This window comes from Pholcus phalangioides, unplaced genomic scaffold (assembly GCF_987345545.1).
Source record: "Pholcus phalangioides strain wild (caught in Gottingen) unplaced genomic scaffold, Ppha-v1.0 ptg000014l_1, whole genome shotgun sequence".
NCBI classification, from domain to species: Eukaryota; Metazoa; Arthropoda; class Arachnida; order Araneae; family Pholcidae; genus Pholcus; species Pholcus phalangioides.
In genome coordinates, this window is record NW_028301607.1 from 950,976 (window position 1) to 970,407 (window position 19,432).

Here is a 19,432-nt window from a genome sequence, read left to right on the forward strand (position 1 = left end):
ATCTTTCTCTCTCTCTTTGGTATAAACTTTTAAACACCAAAGTAGTAAGCGGAATAAGTACTTATAATGTACTATGACCGTTTTGAATTGCTGTCCTATAAAAATGACGATGGCCAAATATGGGTTTGAATCACTGTTTCTTAATCTTTTATTGACCGTAACTCCCTTTGGACTATATTTTCTTAACTTGTACCCCCTTCCCCCACCTCATCCAAATGGGGGCCTTGTCCAGAAACGAAACCCCTTCAACTTGTTCAATTGATTTTTTAGGTAAATTTATAGTAAAAAAAGATTTCATAAATAAGGTAGGTCTCAACGTATCCTGGGGCTGAATTCCAATGCGTTTTTTCCCTCTCTTTTAGGGGATCTGAACAGAGCAGTCTAAACATTATAGCCCTCCAGGACACAGTTATATATTTTGCGGGCCCTCTATTTAATTGGAAGTAACAGCTTACATACAGAGTGTCTCACAATCGACTGGCAGTTTTCAAAATGTGTTATATATCGCGAAAACGGTGACAGATATTAAAGTTATTCTTGCGGAATATTAATGTGCGAAGTCAGGAATTTCAGCTAAGTAATTCATAATGATGACGTCACTCTCCGCTATCATACGAAGGTTTTAACAACTGGATGTTGCGAAGATATATTTTGGAAAGAGAGAAAATTCAATTGCCCCTGCGGGGAATCGAACCGACGTCCTTTCACCTTCCGGGTGAACGCCCTAGACCACTAGACTACAGAGGCACCGAATTCCTCAATCTTTCCTTGGAGCTCGTGTACACTGAAAGACCGTCATCATTGTGTAAGTCGCCATCTGGTGGCAACGTCAGTAGTTGTGAGCTTGGCCTGAGTCTGGTACGGCCGTCCATGTACGGTCCCTTTCAGCAGGGACGTAGCCAGAAATTTCGTTCGGGGGGGGGGGGGGACCACTCTCATTTCGGGGGGGGGGGGAGGACCAAAGTGACAGAACAGTGGATTTGGCCATCTTTTCCCCTTTTTTGGGTCATTTTCTCACATTTCGGGGGGGGGGGGGACCAGACCCCCAAGTCCCCCCCCCCTCGCTACGCCCTTGCCTTTCAGTGTACACGAGCTCCAAGGAAAGATTGAGAAATTCGGTGCCTCTGTAGTCTAGTGGTCTAGGGCGTTCACCCGGAAAGTGAAAGGACGTGGGTTCGATTCCCCGCAGGGGCAGTTGAATTTTCTCTCTTTCCAAAATATATCTTCGCAACATCCAGTTGTTAAAACCTTCGTAAGTAATTCATGTTGCAAAGAGTTGTATAAATATATCAAAATTAAAAATCATACATGTTGTGAAGTTATCTGTGCACTTGCAGTTCAACTAGAAACAATGGAAAATAGATAATGGAAGAGAAAGATTCTCACTATGTGTGGACGATAAATTTAACATCATCAATGGAATTAATTAATCTATAAATTTAATATCAATCGAGAGTTTGAGCAGTTTTTTGTTAATAAGGACTACATAAAATCGAATATTTTCTTCCAATTGTACATTACACACATATGTCTTTATCATTTCATCAAAGCAAAGCTCCGTTCATTTTTTTTATTAATCACAATCATTAATGTCAAGCATATTGCATAGTATGGTGGCTTCATACATATCATATTGTTGCATCTGGCTGTATTTTTTTCATCTTAAAAATGCCAACCACGGATATAAGGGAAAAATCCCGTGGAATCTTCAATGTCGTTATAACCGAGTTCGAGCGTTATTCTTTATGTATGTCCTCTAAATATATTTCGGAAATAAAGCCAGTTCAGTCAGGTTGAAATTCTTTCAGAGGATATAAAATACATATTCCGGTTGAAAAATTCTAAGACTGCGTTGAACGCGTAAACGGCTACGAATGCAAATTAGAGCTTAAATTCCACAAATATGTAAAAAAATGCGGATCAAAAACTCTCTCTCTGTATATAGCTACAGATTAAAACTTCCATAAAAGTCAACGAACGCATTTCGAGAGATTAGAGAATAATTACAGAGACCAATCGATGTTATTTCAAGAAATTACGTCCATTGATTCCAATCGCACATTGTGCGCGTGTGGATACTTCGAGGCTATTTTTTTCAAACACAAGAGAATTTTTTATTATTAGGTAATTCAAGAAAAATCAGAGTTTTTTTTTTTTTTAAGGAGTACAACGACCTTGTGCGGAATCAGGAAGTTGCCCATAAGAGCTGACCTTTCATGAAAGGAAAAATCTCGTCTCTCATTATAAAATGAAAGCATCCGTCGACCTTGACACCTGATGAAAAATTTCTTTTCTCGCCTTATATGTGATGAGTGAAAAAACTCATCAAACCATGAACGATTTCTTTTCTCTCGATCGTTACTTATAAGAGAAAAAAGAGCGCGGAAGGTAAAAGCTTCTTCTTTGACGAGAGATAATTTGAACATAAAAATGAAAAGGCATTTTCAAGAGTCATTGAATGTTAAGTAATAAGTTTAGGTAACCGGAGGCACATCCACTTTTGATCAGCATGTGTTTTCTATACGTCCCGTAAACACTTCGGTATCCTCTGATTTTGTGAGAACATTCAGAAAATTCTCTGTAATTTGTCTCTCATGCGAGCGCCGCGGTGCTTCTTATTGGGTCACTGATTTCCGTCGTAAAAAGAGCGACATTATATAAAAATTGTCGAATATCTTGAATAATGTAACTAACACAAAATGTATTCGAGTGATTTTGTAGTGATCCATAGAATTTTCATTGTGGTTTGAGTTCCGATTAGGGGCCAGCAATGGGAGAAGTCTGAAAGAAAATGGCATTCGATCTCCAAAACCTTAGAGTAGTCATCTTCAACCCGTTACTCGCGAGCACCCTGGTACTGCTCTCTGATTCCCCCCCAGAGCGATCGATGCTCGTGCTCGATTTGGTGCTCGCGAGCACTTGATCACGTTCCAATCAAACACCTTGTACAAATTGCATTCAAGGATTGAAACCATCCTAATTTTATGCGTTTGTGTGTGTCAAGCATGCCGTAAGGGTGCTCTTCTTTTGTTATGATGGATACAGGCAGTGCTCACGACTAGAAAGAGGTTGGAGACCTCTGCCTTAGAGCATAATGCAGTCAAATTTGATAAATTCTAAGTCCGAAGTCACTCGAAGGCACCCCCGGCGTTTCCTTAATTGTGCTCTAAAATTCCATTTTCTGCGGTTAATTGCAATAATTAGCGCCCAATCTTTACGTATATTTTTGATTCTATTTTTGGACTGTTGTTGATATTAAAATACAAATACAAGGCCGTAACAGGCAAAATGCCCAACGAAGATGCTGAAAAAAAAGATGCCCATAACAAATATGGATGTCGTAGTTTTGGCCATTCTCAGTTTTGGTCTTTCTTTGTTTTAATTAATTAAAAGATAAACAAAAAAACAAACATATTCATATATATCATTACTTTTTGACATTTTTTCGAAATTTGAGGGAAAAGATTCAATAAATTGTGTTCTTTGCTTATTCATATTAGTCGGAACAACATCACTTGATAAATTTGGTGACGCTTTCCCTGAGTCGTGCTCACCAGTGTATAAAATCTATAAGAATAGTATACTAATAACACGTTGTACAAATGCAAACAACCCGTTAAGTATAGTCAGAAATTGCTCAATTCGAAACAGTTACTCGGAAATATATGGAATTGTGTCCAAATTCGAATTATTGAATTAAAATATTATCCGTAATGACTATAAATTGTGTGCAACTTAATCATCAACATTCACATATAGGATAATAATTATCAATTATTAAAATTTTGTCATCAGTTCGAGAAACTATTTCTCAAATTTTAATAACTTATTAGTATAATAATCGATCTTCGTGCTTCTACATCAGAGGTGTTCAACCTTTTTCTAGTCGCGAGTACTTTACCTGTATCCATCATCAAAAGAAGAGCACCTTTACGGGAAGTTCGACGTACTAATGGATGAAATCAGGATTGATTTCAACCGTTAAATGAAATTTTTACAAGGTTGTTTTGCATTTTAACTTTGACTAAGTGCTCGCGAGCCACGAAATCGGACACGAGCATCGAGCACTCTGGATGTTCGCGAGCAACGGGTTGAAGATGCCTGTTCTACATCGTGCCACTAATCGCAGCAGAATTTCTTGAAACCATGCTCAAAGCCTGATCCACGGAAACAATTCATGATCATTCGTTTCGAAACTGTTTTCCAAATTTTGCTTATCATTCTCATGCTTGCTACCAAGAGTAATATACTTTCATTAACGTATTACGCACAATCTGAGCTTTCCGATACTTTCCATACTCGTAATGACGATAAAAAGAGATTCAGATTTTTTTGAATGTTATAAAGCGCTTTTCTCCAATTTGTAATCGCCAAATTCGAATCATTTATCGGAAATGCATTTAAGTTCACTGCAGAGCTTCATTTCCAACCCATCAGCAATTATTAAGGTTCAAAATCGAATTATCGTAAAAAATTTTAATCGTCAATTACGCAAACACACTTCTAGCCAGCCACAATCGGTCAAATTTACCAAAACTACAGTACTTCTCCATTGCAGCAGCGATCTAAAGAGCCTACAGTAAACCATATTCATTGATTCTGGAATTATGGCTTTCTTATAATTCTAGAATTATCTCTATCATTAGTTCAGAAAAATAATCATTCATCAATTCTGGAATTGTCTCTTTTTTTTTCATTAGTTCTGGAATTATAATTGCAAAAAATGAAGTGGTCCATAATGGTTGAAAAACATAATCGGTATCAAGTGGTGCACAGTCTCGATGTGCAATCGAGCTAAACAAAGTTTAAGAGATGGGAATTAATTTATCAAAGAAAGTGTAGAGAAAAGCAGAATATCAAACTTTTACTTGTCCTTAAAGATTTGTTTCTTAACAACTTGGTCGAGATTAGCAAAGTCTGACTTTTCTTGTAGGATTTTCCAAACGAAATCTGCTTATACAAAAATCACGGTTTTCTTCCTCCAACTCCGAATTATCCAAAAAATTAGATAGAAAACTCAAGGGAATATCGCTAAAGTTCGAATTATCAAAAATTCGAACTAACTAAGTTCTACTGTATGTGTGACTGACGTAATGTTTCATTGTGGCATCCCTCGACCAATCAAAAACTGTTACAGGCATATTTGTCGCAGCCGAGGCCCCACTCGCGTCCAGCCTGGCCCAATACGTTCCAAGGCTAGTCATCGGCGAGTAATGTGGCAGATCCACTATTGGCAATGATAGTCAAATGTTGGAGGCTGGCTGTATAGGAAGGTTGGTCGAAGAGAACGACCAGGACTTTCCAGCCGCCACCCTATATAAAAAGAGCCGCCTTCCTTCCCGATGTTCCAATCCATCTGGGTCACATATTTAAAATTTTAATTGGTTGAAGATCGCTAACAATCACAACATGGGAAATGCTCAGGGGGAACATATTCGCCAAGGAACATTATGTCGGTCTGGGCCGGTGTGTAACCAGCTTACGCCGCTGGTGCTTCATTACAGCAGCAATGAAGCTGGGGGGGGGGGGAGAGCAAACATGAGAGCAAATATTTCCGAATGACCATTACACCAAGCTGGGCCCTTAGTGTCGCCCTAGCTTTTAGCCCGGTATTGTAAATTGAAATATCGTAACAGATTTCATTTTATTGATGAATAGTCCGAGATCGAATCCAAATTGTTTGGTGGTGATGCTCTTGACTCCTAAACCAGGGGTCCACGAACTCTTTTGGAGTACTTGGATAGATTTTAGAGGAATCAGTGGGTTTTTGAATAGGTAAACAACACATTTAAGATAGATGTTTGTGAACATCCAGAAAGTATCTTGGTTTAGTTAACGCATCGTTTTTTACATTTCCGTATACAAAGGCTGGACAAATTCCAAACCAGGTCGCCATGGCAACTAAAAAAATTGGTATTGGCTCCTAAAATTTTCTTTCGGTAGTTATCAAATTACAGGTTGAGGGAAACACAAAATATTTTGAAATTTTTAGCAGCATGTGTGCTAACATGCAAAAGAGACACTGTGGGTAAAAAATTTTTTGGCACATAGATTTTTTTTTTTTGCGATTTTTCAAGCTCTGCTGTATACAAAGTAGTATTTTGTGAAATATTGGCCTTTTTTTTGCGTTTATTAGCAGAGAGGATCCGTGAACACTTTCTTTCATTTGAAACCAAGCTAAATTCTGGTCTATCGCCGTGGGCAATTTACTACTGAGTGAGTTATGCCGGAAGTGTGTGTGCATGTGTATATATATATACCCAACGCATTGTATTTAATCCCGAAAAGGATTAAATACAGGCGCCTACACTGATTCGGACATGTTCTCCGTCACGGTGGATTGCTACGAGATGTGATGGAAGGCAGGATTGAGGAGAAAAAGGCCCAGGATCACCTGGATCCCAACTCTACCAAGGGCCGTATTCACCGACATGGTTTAAACTGTAGTCACAATTTTTGGTTAAGAGATCAACATGCATCGGTTAAAAACCTGAATTTGACCAATCCGTGTCATTTGATCATTTTTGTCGCACCACGGTCATTTTCTGCACACGAGGGCTAATTAGACCGGGACCTACAATTTATTGCCGATTCCGAACGGTAGGCTTGTTTTTTATACTCATCGAGAGGTTGGTGCGCTAACCCCTCAATGGGAGACTCCCTGCGGTAGCAATTTAATTAACAAATTAACAACTAACAAACCAATCCGTGTCGATCTCTTATCGAAAAATTGTGACTATAGTTTAAACCATGTCGGTGAATACCGCCCTAAATGACGCAGATTGTACCAGCTACAACCAATGAAAGACCAAAGCCCAAGACAGAGATGAGTGGCGGCTGCTCAACATGGGAGCGAACCAGTCTTAGGCCGGTATTACACTATAAAAGTTTGATAAAAGACCTAATATAAAACTTGCAAAATGCAGCCAATAAAGTCAACAGTTACATTTTCCAGAATGTAATCAATAACCTTATTGGTTAGATTTTTCAAGTTTTATAAAAGGACTTTTATCAAACTTTTATAGTGTAATACTGGCCTTAGGACTGATGTGCCATTGATGATGATGATGATGATGTATTTTTTAAACTATGAGTGAAGTGTAATGATTGAATATTTGTACCGTTGTACAAATAGCGGCTTCATCGGAGAAAACGCCAAGTTATGAAACAGCACTAAGTAGAAAGGTACATAAACCAGAATTATTTGGTTTTCTTTCCGAGAGAGATTTTACGAGTGTGACTTTTATGCAATTTTAAAATGATATACAGTCGACCCTTGGTATTCGCGGTCTCTCTTCCAGTGTTTTTGGAAAACACTGCTGAGGTGGTAATTCTCGTAATGGAACAAAATATGAGTTGTACGTGTTAAATAAACGTCCAAGAAATTCCCCTTGAAAGTTTTTCCTGGTGCTTCAGAAAATATTTATAAAAGTCAGTTTTTTAAATGATTCTAAAAGTGAAAAACTTGCAAGGAAAATTCGAAACATTGACGAAGGTTTTATCATTGACGTAATTTCCCGTTATTATGGCATCAATGAACCTAGAATCAAATATATCAAGAAATAAGAACGTAAGATTCGATCAGTCGTTATCTGTAGCTTCGCCTCTTATTATATAGCTCTGAATCCACCTGAAAGTATAGAAAGTGCTGTTTTTCTGTGGTTGCGACAAAGAAGGTATGCGATTTATGTACTTGCACACTATAGCCGTCATTATTTAATTTGAAAATCTTGAGAATCAGAAGACAAGTTCATTATGAGCAACATGGCAAAGTCTTCTTAAGTTTGAATCGGCAATAGATTGTTTCTATGAAGCAGACTCATCTGTGCTACGTTTTTCATAGGTAGAAATATTGGTAAAGGAAGCCTTGTTACTATATACTCTTACAAATCAACTGGAATTTAGAAGAAACGACTAACAGGCAATCTCTAAAGAACAAAATTTTAGGGTTTAGGTTATTCACTGATTTTCCGTATCCGTTGTCACCCCTGGAATGTAACACCCGTGAATACGGAGGGACGACTGTGATTAAACAGCCCTGGCATTGGCCGTTGAAGGATTCAATTTCTGACGCGATATAGTTTCCACGTAGGAACTTGTAACGTGGTTCATGGTCGGTAATCCATGTCAATGTCTTTCCAAGTTTAAGTATTACTTTTGCCATCAGAATTCTCCTCCTGTATTCATTGTCATGTTGATGAACCTGATATTTTTTATTTTGCAAAGCACATGAGTGTAAAGAAGTTAATGAGATATTAATGGATGGTCTTTTTCTTTCTATTTTGCTCTCAGTACCCACAATAGATGCCGACCGTATACTCATATCAGGCACGCCATAGTTTTTACGCAATTCAGTATCGCGTTCCATTACCCCCTTTGACGTTGGTGCCATGAGTTCAGAATCACCATGTGGATATCGAATAAGCGTCATCTACCGACAGATCAAAATCACTATGGAACTACGTTTCAAAAAGCAAATTGCAGTTAGGTTTCGATCACACTGCACATCCGAAATCTATTATTATTTAATTAATAAATAAGTTCATGATGAAAAATATTAATTTTCATTTATTTGTAAAACGGTCTACGTGTACAGTGAATATTTTGTTACATACATAACTGTCTTTCTTATAATTTGTATCGGGTTTACGATTTCTGACATGAAATGTGAGCTCTCCAAGCAAGAGGGTGTGTCTAAGAAGAAAACCGGACAAGTTTATTACCGCCAACGTCGTGGTGAGTGACTACAGCACACGTTGCTTCAAAGTTAGGGCCCACACTCGTGTCCAGCATAGCCCAATTGTCATCCGCAAATGTTTGCCTACCCTGCTGCAATGAAACACTATCGGCATAGGCCGGCTACACATTAGCTCAGACTGGACCGATGTTAATTGCTTCCATAGCACTCTCCAAGGTGTGTGACTATTGCGTTCTTAACCAATGCGCAGTTAGATTAATTGGAAGGCGGCTCCTTTGACTTAGAAGCTGCAAGGTTGTGGTCGTTGTCTTCTATCGACCAGTGTTCTCAATACCTTCCAGCCTCCAACTTTTTACGAGCATTGCCGATGGTAGAACGGCCATGACTAACGTTGGAACGAATTGGGCCCGTCTGGACACGATTGTGGCTCCTAGCTTTAGGATATACCAAGGGGGATGGGGCTTCGGGTTAGTGCTCATTGAAAAAACAGGGATATACAGTCAACCCTCGTTAGTGCGTCACCCGGTTAACACGTCACTCCGCTTACCGGGTCACTTTTTGGAAGTCCCAATTGTCCTCAGGCAGGAATTGACACAGTTATGGCTTACTCCGTTTAACGAGTCACTCCGCCTACTAAGTCATATTTTTGCTCTCCCAAGAGTGACTCATTAACGAGGTTTGACTGTATACTGTCAATCCAAAATATTTTCTGTGTTTCACTAAAAATAAGACCCACTCTTGTATTAATTTTTGCTGCAAAATATATATTTTGGTTATTTTTAACGGATATATATTTGTTTATGCAAAAAAAAAAAAAAATCTACATTATATATTTAGGGGTTCATTCATCTGCAAGGTAGACTTGACGAACTCTCCACGTGGATTTCTGACCATTCCATTTCCACTGCAGTCACTCATTCTCATACTCAAACTATCTAAAAATCAGGGTCGTCTCAACAGCAACATGATGGAGCTCTCCAGCAAGGTGATGTTGAATCGTCAAACAAGTCCTGCTTCACATGCTTTTCTTTATTATAGTGCGAAATATCATTATCACGACATCCTTTGCACTTGAAGCACCAGGGCCATGCCTGAAAGTGGGGGGGGGGGCATGCGTTAAGATTCCCCTGGCTTCATCAGCTTCTTCATAAGTAGAGCCCGGATTTCGGCCTTTTTTTTAGCATTATTGCACAAAATCAAAGAATTTTTAGAATAAGTGCATATTTTTTACGGTTTATATATTTATCACTCAATTTTCAGTGTTTGCCCAGATTTGACTTTTCCCACAGTTAATCCAGGTTTTCCTAGGAGCAGGTTTCCTGTGCCGCGTGCAACGTGAATCGCCCAGTGCGACACGCCATCCACTCACCAATAAGAAAAGCAGTATGACTGTTTTCCGACAGAGCGCAATACGCCTCACGACGGCGCTTTACGTCGGGCCTCATTGGTCGACTGCTTCTGGAGGAGTCAAATGCGTCGTGCGCCGCGCATTTTTGCCGATGTTCTCTTCACTCTTGTGTTGTCGTCTTTCCCTTCCCTTCAAACCGAAGCATACAGACGACAGAGTAGCTGATGCTAGGCCATATACACTATAATATAGCCGCCCTCATCTGATGCGCCACGCTAGGAAAACACAAACGCGTAGCGTGATTATGTAACATGTTTCTGCCGGCGCGAAATGGTCTAATTCGGTTCACGCGGCGCGAAAAGAAACAGATTCGGATGACTTCATTTTCCAGTAGGAATGGGCACCACCAGAATTTTTGAACAATCGTATTCCTAAACGGCCGTATGTATGGGACTTGACGTTTCAGTTAAACCTCACTGGCCTCTGAGATCGCTGGACCTCGCAGTGTGCGATTTCTTCTTGTGGGGGGTTTATATGACTCTCCTTCCAGCTACATTAGCCGAACTGAAGATACGCATAACAGCAGCAGCAGTAGATGAAAACATGCTCACAACTGTTTGGAACGAATTTGACTACCGTATAGACATATGCCGTGCATCTCAATTAAAGGTGCTCAATATTGAGCACCTTTAATTAAGTTTGTAAAAAAACTTTAATTAGCCATGTAATATAAAATTAATCTCAAGTGTCTACGTTCAATGTTTTTCGTAATATACGCATTTCCAATCGGGTGATTCTTTTTTGAAACACCCTGTAAAGTATTTTACGAATATTAACCGTCTTATTGTAAGGCTATTTCTGGAAATATGTCAAAGCGTTAAACATTTTCTTAGAAATACTATCAAATTTCTTTTGTTCCTGGAATTTTTTCGTAACTGAGCAGCTACAATAAGCTGGAAATTAAAAATGCCGGAATAAACAGTATGTAGAAGTTATTTGCATATATGCAAGTATATACATATGTGGGTATATTTGTTTGGTAAATATAGCGCACTAACAAATAGAAAAGATGCATTTTTTAAAAATATATCGACGTTTTTTTTCATGGTGGCTTTTTTTAATGCATATTTTCTCATTTTTGTTACATATTTCGGAATTTTTAACTTCTTCAGGATTTTTATTGCATATTCTAGGGATTTTAAGGCATATTTTGGAATTTTTAAGTGCATATTTTGGCATTTTAAATGCATATTTTGGCATTTTAAATGCATATTTCGCCACTATTTCAGTGAATGTAATCCGGACTCTATTCATAAAGCTTACAATAACAAAAGTGCGATCCGTAATTCTCATTTTGTGAAGGCGTTTACCTCTCGTCTAAATGCACCCACTTAGGTATTAGCAAACAATTAATTAATGAAAATTTCAATATTGTCACTTTCAATTAAAATGTCAATCACATCATTAACATACGTGACTGCCCTCGATAACACAAAAGGTGGTTAATGAAAGTATAAGGCATAAGCAGGGCTGGTAGCCAAATAATGATAAAATTCAATATCGTGCATATAGCAACAAATGTAGAAAATGAGTCCGTCTGGCTGAGAGCTTTAACTAGGGCTAATCCGTGCTCATGCAGTTCATGCCTCTCAATGTAATCACATCGGGACCTGGTGGTTTCTGTCAATAACAGAATGATAACTATATCCGGCAAAATCCCGTTTGTAAGTACGGTGTTCATAAATCCCGTTTGGTCGAATGGGACGTATTATGGCAAACGGATATTGGTAAAACGGTCCAACTGTTTTACTTTCCCACACAACTCATTGAACTCTTCTGAAGATGAGAAAAAAGATTAAATTATTTCTTTCATTAATGCTGGAACAATTTATTTCATCAATTCTGGATTTGTTTCTTTTATTAATGCTGAAATTATTTTTTTTATTGATTTTGGAATTATTTCTTCTTGAGTTATCTTATCGTTTTCATCAATTTTGGAAATATCACTTTTATTAATTCTGGAATTATCTCTCTTCATTTATTCTGGAATTACCTTTAATTTTTCTGGAATTACCTTTAATTTTTCTGGAATTACCTTTAATTTTTCTGGAATTACTTTTTATTTATTCTGGAATTATCTCTCATTAATTCTGGAAATTTTTCCCTTATTCAGAGGGAAAATGCACTACTTGCTGACGTCATGAGTAGCGTGTGGAGGCCTTCTATCTCTGGTGGAGGTGCTGACTCAACACTGTAAAGTGGAGACCGTTGGCGTCATACTCCCTGCAGTAATATAAGCTCGATGGTATTCCTCTTTGCCCACTTTTTTATTTTTTCCTGAATCGGGACTCTTCCCCCCCCCCCGCCCTTCAAGTTTAAATCCTGCATTTTCTTTACTCAGCCATTATGAGGCGTCAAAATAGAACTGCCTAATGCGTATCATGAATTACGATGTATTTTTTAATGTGCAATGCGTTTCATAGATTTCTTTGCTAAAGCTTCTCGGGAAAAAAAGAAATTCGAAGCTAGTCAACTCTTTTAGTCTTTTTTTTAAAATCTAGTCAACTGAAAGAAACTGATCAAGAACTAAAGAAAAGGGCTTTTCTTCTTCCATCGTGCATGTTCCTTCCATTGTAAGAGTAGCGCCACACGTATATTGGTTCATAGCGAGTATTACTGACTGATTACGATTTAAAGTACGGAAATGTTTGTGAACGGAACAATGGGGGGGGGGGGAAGAGAACATTTTTTTTAGCCTCCTACATAGTCTTGCAGGCTGATAACAATAACGGACGAGGGAAAAAATATCTTTAGTTAAACCTTAGCTATTCAAAATGCACCAAATGCTTCAAAAATGCTTAAAATGCTTCAAAATTCGACGAAAATCTGGGTAACTATAAACGCATTTTTCCCCATGTTATGATACTGTTGTGCCAGACGTGACCCAGGCTCTGTTGTCCCATGGGGGGATATAAGCACCTTACCCCTTGGGGGTTGGGCCACGCTGGAGAGAATGTTATGATACTGGCTCGTTTCGTTATTTGCAAAAGTGATAGCAATGCCCAAATGATATAACATTATTCATGATTCTGATGAGTGACCTGGAAGGTGAATCCTCAAAAATCCACCTTATTTTTTTCCTCCATTAGGTCTTATTTTCGAGGAAAGACTGGAAAAATCCCTGCACAATAAACGCGTACAACTTTTCTAGACGTCGCCGTGGGGAAAGAAAAATGGTTCGAACCTCACGTCCAACAGACACAAATGGCATTAGGCCATCACCACCTAGAGATAGAAGGCCTTCGCACTCTGCTTGTGACGTCAAGTAAGTAGTCCATTTTCCCTCAGAATATTCAAGGAAAAAAACTCGTGCCAGTATCATCGTTGCGAGGAAAAGAAATGATCGGGCTCATAATTGGCGATTTCTATGCCCCACATCCAATCACCATGCGGTATTTGTGAGTCAATCAGGTATATTCTACGCCAAAATAAGAAGAAACGAAATAGGATGCTGTGTTTCAAAATGTGGCAAACTTGCTGGGTAGTCTGAATGGCGTTTATGGCAAACACTGCAGAGGCATTCTATCTCTAGGTGGTGACGATTAGGCTCGAGTTGTTTCTTCAGGGATTTCCCGACCTCAAATCGCAAATGCCCCGAGGTTGTTTCTCCCTTCGCCATAGTGACTAACTAACCAGTGCCGTCTTGACGCATGGGCCTACCCGGGCGCGGCCCGGGGGACTCAAGGAAAGAGGGGGCCTCAGAAAAAAATGAGAAGTAGTTGATTTTTCGAGAATTTGCGAGGCACGGCCTCAGAAAAATCACTTGGCCCCGGGGCCCAAGATGCTCTTAAGACAGCCCTGCGACTAATCATTATAAATCATATTTCACTCGGGATAATCAAATTGCCAGATTTTCTAGCTTCTAATTGGTGGCATTGTCAAAAAAAACAGGGGGTCTTCAACCTCAGACAACGTGGGCGAGATTGTAACGTCCCGCGTCGGCCACGGGTCTCCAAGTAATACTGAGGTATTTGTACAGAGTGTCCTGTAAGTGCAAAAATGCGGTCTTTATCTCATCAGCCGTACGTCGTAGAGGTTTGTTACCAATTTGAAAAAATGATCAAAAGGCGTTCAAAAAATTACTCCGTTCTCCAGTTTTGAGAGTGAAAATACAGTGTGTGTAACAAAATGAAAAAATGTTGGTAAATTTTTATACGGTCTCCCTCCCGTCCTCTAACTTCCAATTAGGAATGTTGTTGCCCTGTGTCTCCTGATGCCAACAAAAAAAGTTTCTAAGTGCAATATTCGCTGAGACATTCGCATTCAAAAATCGAAGAAAAGTTGACAGCATAAGAGGGGAAAGGAGCGTTGTGTGTGTCCGTTAGTTTTTGCTGTTGTTTCATAAGTTTCCTTCGACTTTTGAATTCAAATATCTTAGCGAATATTGCACTTAGAAACATTAATTTTGTTTTTCCTGTTGGCCTCAGGAGATACAGGGCAACAATTTTCTAATTGGAAGTTAAAGGATAGGAGGGGGACCGTATAAACATTTAGATTATTTTTTTTTACACGCTGTATTTCCACACTCAAAACTGATGCAGGGTAATTTTTGAACGACTCTTGAGCATTTTTTAAATTGGAATCATACGTCTACGACGGGCGCTTGGTGAAATAAAGGCCGCATTAGCACCTACAGGACACCCTGTATAATTGAAAGACTGAATGCAGATTTACAACAGCTTCTCTGTAACTTACAGTCACATCTTAATAGGAGGGAGCCCTTAGAGCCCCTTCTGCTAAGATCCCCCATGTCTCACTTATAATGTTCCAGACTCTGCCACGAAGCTGGACGGAAAAAACATCTCGGCAACGGGATAAGTCAGCACCTCTTAGAGATCGAAGGCCTCCGCACGCTGCTTGTAACATCAGTAAGTAGTCCATTTTCCCTCAGAATATTCAGGGAAAATAAATTCCCTGCTCGTGCTAGTACCATCATTGTGAGGAAAAGAAATGATCCGGCTCAGAATTGGCGATTTCTGTGCCTCCACATCCAATAACTATGCGGTATTTGTGATCCAATCAGGAAGATTCTACGCCAAAATAAGAAGCAACGAAATAGGATGCGGTGTTTCAAAATGTAGCAACCTTGCTAGGTAGTCTGAATGATGTTTATGGCAACCCGTGCAGAGGCCTATCTCTAAGAGGTGCTGCATAAGTCCGGTGGCAAAGTTCTGGCGTTCATTCATTCATTCATGTCTCACTTATAAGGGTTGGGGGACGACGAGGGGTCGGCTAAACGGTTTTGTGTCTACTCATTGCGTCACATGCGTTGTCCTTGAGTGATTCTCTGGATTCGCATACATAAGCGGATACGTGCTCTTAGAACGAGAGGGGAGGTGTTCCATGCCACCACGGGTGTGCATGGTGATCGGGAGAGGGATTGTCCACTTTCGTCCGGGCGCCCTCTATGTATATTCTGGAAGAGGAATCCTAATCAGAGGCGTACGCAGGATTGAAGGGGCAGGAAAGGCTTAGGGGGTTGTTTGCAATGAATCTCTTGAAAAGAATTTTTGAGTTCTTAGCCTTGAGACAGCGTTGAAATTAGAAAAAATTATCATAATATCATATAATCATATTTTCTTCAGATATATATATATATTTGCACCAAAAATACATTTTTGATCATCTGAGGGGCATATGGTGTTTGTGCCCCCCTGCATACGTCTCTGATCCCAGTATACGTTGGGGGGGGGGGGGTAAAACTATACCAGGGAAACATATTCAATTTTGTCATTCCAGGTGGTACCAATTGAGCTCATTTCTTGGTTTGTCTCATGGACTAATATCATTTCTCAAAATTCCCCTGGTCGTTTGTAGGTTTGAACCACCCAGTTTGTGTCGCGACCCATAAGTTAAGAACCCCTGGTGTATAGTATAACGCTTCAAAAGAACATAGTTGAAAGTTCACAGATAACATCCTAAGCTGGATTTTCATATGAACAAATCGCTCCCTCACAGTCGGAATTTCCAACAAATATTCACTGACTAATCAAGCAATTTGAACCCCAGTAGCGAGGCTATTCCTGACGGAAGTGGATTCGTACGAATCACCTCAAAAGCTCCTGCGAATCAAGTTTGGTCGTGAACCCATATACAGCCCAAAAATCCTTGACTATAATGGGATTCGAACGATCCATCTAGGAAGCCCCTTTCGCAACCCATTGCTTACGCTTCATAATAGTCAAAAGTTCTCACATAAAATCCACGGTCGGATTTTCACACGAACAATTAGGACATTCTTCTCGCTTCCTCATATAGTCCTGATTTCAACAAACATTCACTGACGAACCAAATAATTTGGATCTTAATCGTGGCAGCCCCCTGTTAATTTGCTGTGCCGAAAGCTCCCCCATAAAATCGAATTCAGATACGACCGAATTCGCAATGAACACATTTCATTACAAGCGTTTGGTTGAAACTATGGTGTAACGTCATTGAAGTGAATATTAAAAATTTACTTGAGAGAAAGTTTTCATGCTGACAAAAGTATCCGTACATGTAAAATCCGAAGTATATAAATGAACATTAAGTATGATTATATTGCAGAAAAATCCGTCTTTCACTTGTAAAATGTTACTTTTACTCACTAACTCTAGGAAACATTTCGAAAAAAATCATATTACATACCATGTTAGAAGACATGTTCATAGATCCTCACTGATGTCACACTGTATCCGAACATGGGAAATAATAATAATCCGAAAACAACAGATGTGTGCGTAATTTGTAATTTCTACGACCAACTCGATCCTGTTTTTTCACAGTTTTTTTTTCGCTACCCGTAAAAAAAAATTACGGATGGACGAATAGCAAGAGGAAAAAGAGTACGCAATATGTTATATATAGTGCGTATGCGTATGGTATAATAGTAAATACGACGTTGGGCTTTTGGAACAACGCATCAGCGATTCGAACCGAATCTGCTTTTGATCTGATTGAAAAGATATACAAACTAGAGCACCAAAGTCACGCTTGGCGAACCAATTTTATTCTTTTTAACCATCACCAAACGCATCGCGCCATCTTTTTTTTTTTCCCCTCCCATTCATTATTTTTCACAAACTGGTTGCCCTTCTGATAAATATACATAATTGGATTCACGTGGTCTTGAATGTTTTTCCTCTCCCTCCGTCGATGTAGAGAATCCTAATTCCATAATTATAATTGGAATAATTATCACTGCTGTCATAGAATTTTGAAAACACAGCATGTCTTCAATGGTGCATATTAAAATTTCCCTTACAACGACAGTTCCGAATCACGAGGGGAAATTTGTCGTTATAACGGACTTCTCTTTACAGGCGAATTTTCATATTTAGCTCTGTCAGGTCGTAAAATTGTAGGAAACAGCTATTTTATCTGCTTCAAAATGTCTTTTAGATCGTTTCGTTTTAATGTTAATGTATACGTTGGAAACGTCATTTTCGGAGAACATGTCCATTTTTTTTTCATTCTTTTATGGAAGTCGCATTTTTGGTGATTCCAAAACAGGCCTTGTTTAGTTTTCATGACGCTTAGAACTGAAGTTGCAAACAAGTAATCAGTGAATGAAAACTTTTAAACGCGTTTTACGGAGAATGATATTTTTGGCACTTTACTTGAGTTTGAAGCATGATTTCCAAACATTTATTCATTGTATCATTACGAAATTTGTATACGATATTTTGCTATACAGTCGCCCCCCCCCGTATTCACGAGGGTTACGTTCCGGGAGTGACCGCGAATACGGAAATCAGCGAATAACAGAAACCATAGGTTTTTTTATTGTATATCTCGTTTATTGAACATCATGAGAAAGAGCAGGGTGACGCAGAGGTAGAAGGGAATGTAAAAACGTGTGCAACGATTGTTGGCGATGGTTTCTGAAAGAACATTGTGGTTTCTGTTTGTCGTTTATTCTCCTTATCATCAAGTATGTTGCAGCATGTGTTGACAAGGCTTTCTCTACTAATTTTTCTACGTGTGAAGAACGTAAAATAGAGGGATCTATGTTATGAAAACAATCTATTGCTGAACAAAATATCTACAATTGCTGAAAAAAATATCTACAATTGCTGAACAAAATATAACAATAATCTATGAATGAACAAAAAGAACTCTAGGCAATTATGCACGGAATTGAAATTTTTGTTTCACAGCAGCTCTAAGAAGTTTTTTTGCATAGAATTTGGTATTATTGAAGCGATTGCAATTAAAAGTTGCAATTTATCGCTGCTCAGTTCCATGGCTGTACAAACTTGCAAATATATCTATGGGGTAAATAGAACATATGGGGTTTGAACCTGGGACCGTAACAGCAACCTTCACGGTGGTAGACGAGCATCTCACCACCATGCCCCTCGGGCTTTCTCCATTCCGCCAATTTTCCTTTACTACTTTACCGCACACCAACTCCGATCATATATCGCCATTCGGCAATTTCCAACCAGAGGAGTTGGGTGGGAAATGAAGGTTCCATCCATCGGTGGTCGCCCCAGGCTCGGTTGGTAAATAACTTGCTTCTAACGTTCAATTTTTCAAGAGAAGATTAGCATGGCCCCTGCGCAATTTTTCTTTACCGGAACTTACATAAAGTTTTCATTGTGATGTTGAAATTGGTGGATGTAGCATTATTGGTGAAGTTGTTTAAAATCAATCACGAATCGTCGGCTGAAACATTACGATGGTTTCGGATACAGGAGAGATCGAAGAAAGGTTAGGATCAAAATTCTGTGCTTTGTTTTTGTGTAGCGCCCTCTCTCAACAAAAATCTGAGCTATTTTTTTAATGTACCAAAAGAAAATCCCCTTTTATGTGTGCGTGAATGACTTTTTCACAAATCGAATTCAAATTTTCCTTCAATCCTTATGAATTTTTGAACCATTCACGAACTTATGGGATACTCTGTATTATATTGACCCAAAAAAATTGGAACTGCGTGTAGGTTTCTAGTGACTAGATTTTTATTGTTTTTCCATAATAATGTTTTGATTTCAAGGGCCTTTCTTTGAATGGGCTACTCACATATCACCATTTACATGCAAACGATTTCTGGTTGTTCGTTTTCATCGGCGGAAGTAATGCAGACCCTCATTCTCCGGTGGAGGTGGTAGCGAATGGTAGAAGAGTTGGCCAAGTTGCCTTCGCCAATTTTGAAAATAGTTTCAACTGAGCTCATTAGAATCATTTGGAATTCAGAATTTTTTGAAATTGAATTTGGAAACGTGAGCTGGCTCGCACAATTTCAGAACACTTAAGTTATCCGTGGCACATTTAACGATCCCTTGAATGATAAGCGGCACAGTTTTAGAGCACTTTTTTTTGAGTGCCCCTCCCCAGTGCTGTTC

General features: G+C 39.0%; 1 protein-coding gene and 1 non-coding gene across 2 annotated transcripts in view; one reads left to right on the top strand and one right to left on the bottom strand.

The window, feature by feature from the left end:
• The window catches only part of LOC149077887 (uncharacterized), an 85,187-nt gene extending 68,087 nt beyond the window's left edge, over window positions 1–17,100 (bottom strand). Inside the window, exon 1 of the mRNA XM_089241489.1 lies at window positions 16,734–17,100. The gene's annotated coding sequence lies outside the window, so the exon portion shown is untranslated. The remainder of the gene's footprint in view (window positions 1–16,733) is intronic.
• TRNAS-GGA (transfer RNA serine (anticodon GGA)) lies at window positions 1,121–1,194 on the top strand. The gene has a single exon. It is a non-coding gene; the product is annotated as a tRNA-Ser (tRNA).
• Window positions 17,101–19,432: the final 2,332 nt, after the last annotated feature.